We start from the raw sequence: 2,217 nt of genomic DNA on the forward strand, positions 1-2,217 counted from the left end.
GAATACTCCAGATGGGCATGTGAATGCTGTTTTCTCTTGATCCTGGGGATCTACTGCAATTTGATTATAACCTGAATATCCATCCAGGAAGCAGTAGTATTCATGACCTGCTAGTCTTTCTAGCATCTGGTCTATGAATGGTAAAGGAAAATGATCCTTTCTAGTGGCTGCATTGAGCCTTCTATAATCAATGCACATACGCCATCCTGTAACTGTCCTTGTAGGAACCAGTTCATTTTTTTCATTATGAACCACTTTCATGCCTCCTTTCTTAGGGACAACTTGGACAGGGCTCACCCAGGGGCTGTCAGAAATAGGATAAATAATCCCAGCCTCTAGTAATTTAGTGACCTCTTTCTGCACCACTTCTTTCATAGCTGGATTCAGCCGCCTTTGTGGTTGAACCACTGGCTTGGCGTCATCCTCCAGCAAGATTTTGTGCATGCATCTGGCTGGGCTAATGCCCTTGAGATCACTGATGGACCACCCAAGAGCTGTCTTGTGCGTCCTTAGCACTTGAATTAGTGCTTCCTCTTCCTGTGGCTCTAAGGTAGAGCTTATAATTATAGGAAAGGTTTCACTTTCTCCCAGAAATGCATATTTCAGGGATGGTGGTAATGGCTTGAGTTCGGGTTTTGGAGGTTTCTCCTCTTCTGGAGGGATTTTCAGAGGTTCTATTATCTTCTCTGATTCCTCCAAATTAGGCTGAACATCCTTAAAGATGTCCTCTAGCTCTGATTCGAGACTTTCAGCCATATTGACCTCTCTTACCAGAGAGTCAATAATATCAACATTCATGCAGTCATTTGGGGTGTCTGGATGTTGCATGGCTTTAACAACATTCAACTTGAACTCCTCCTCATTGACTCTCAAGGTCACTTCCCCTTTCTGGACATCAATGAGGGTTCGGCCAGTTGCTAGGAAAGGTCTTCCTAGAATGAGAGTTGCACTCTTGTGCTCCTCCATTTCCAGCACCACAAAGTCAGTAGGAAAGGCAAATGGCCCAACCTTGACAATCATGTCTTCAATCACGCCTGATGGGTATTTAATGGAGCCATCAGCAAGTTGAAGACATATCCTGGTTGGTTTGATTTCTTCAGTCAAACCAAGCTTTCTGATAGTGGATGCAGGTATTAGATTGATACTTGCCCCAAGATCACATAAAGCTTGCTTGGTACAAGTACCTTCTAATGTGCATGGTATCATAAAGCTTCCAGGATCATTAAGCTTCTCAGGTAAGCTTTTCAGAATGACTGCACTGCATTCTTCAGTGAGGTAAACTTTTTCAGTTTCCCTCCAATCCTTCTTATGACTTAAGATCTCTTTCATGAACTTAGCATAAGAGGGTATTTGCCCAAGTGCCTCTGCAAACGGAATCTTTATTTCAAGAGTCCTAAGATAGTCTGCAAAGCGGGCAAATTGCTTATCCTATTCCGCTTGGCGGAGTTTTTGAGGATAAGGCATTTTGGCTTTGTATTCCTCAACCTTAAAATAAGACACTAAACTTAGTGGCTGCAGACACTCCTTATCAAAGATAAATGGTGTGTCAGCAGCTAGCAGATTACTCAGAGGTTTGGCAATTTTTGAAAAATCCTTTATAAACCTTCTGTAGAATCCTGCATGCGTTACTGGCGTTTGAACGCCAGAACCATGTTCCCTTTGGGCGTTCAACGCCGGATTCATGCTTGTTTCTGGCGTTGAACGCCAGAAATGAGCATGGTCTGGGCGTTCAGCGCTAGCATCATTCCTCTCTGGGCTCTGATTGTCCTCAGAGGGATTTTGAGTAGACATCTGTTCATTTCTTGGCTTCCTGCTGCTTTGAAGTGAGTTATTTAATATTTTCCCACTTCTTAGTTGAACTGCTTGGCATTCTTCTGCTATTTGTTTTGACAGTTGTTTTTCTGTCTGCTTTAATTGCACTTCCATATTCCTGTTAGCCATTCTTGTTTCTTGTAATATTTCCTTGAATTCGGCTAGCTGCTGAGTTAGAAGGTCTAATTGCTGATTAATTTCATTAGCCTGATCCACCGGACTGAGTTCAACAGTTACTGTTCTAGCTTTTTCTTTCATGGAAGATTCACTGTTTAGATACAGATGTTGATTTCTGGCAACTGTATCAATAAGCTCTTGAGCTTCTTCAATTGTTTTTCTCATATGTATAGATCCACCAGCTGAGTGGTCTAGAGAAATCTGAGCTTTTTCTGTAAGCCCATAGTA

Source organism: Arachis duranensis, chromosome 9 (genome assembly GCF_000817695.3).
Source record: "Arachis duranensis cultivar V14167 chromosome 9, aradu.V14167.gnm2.J7QH, whole genome shotgun sequence".
NCBI lineage: Eukaryota > Viridiplantae > Streptophyta > Magnoliopsida > Fabales > Fabaceae > Arachis > Arachis duranensis.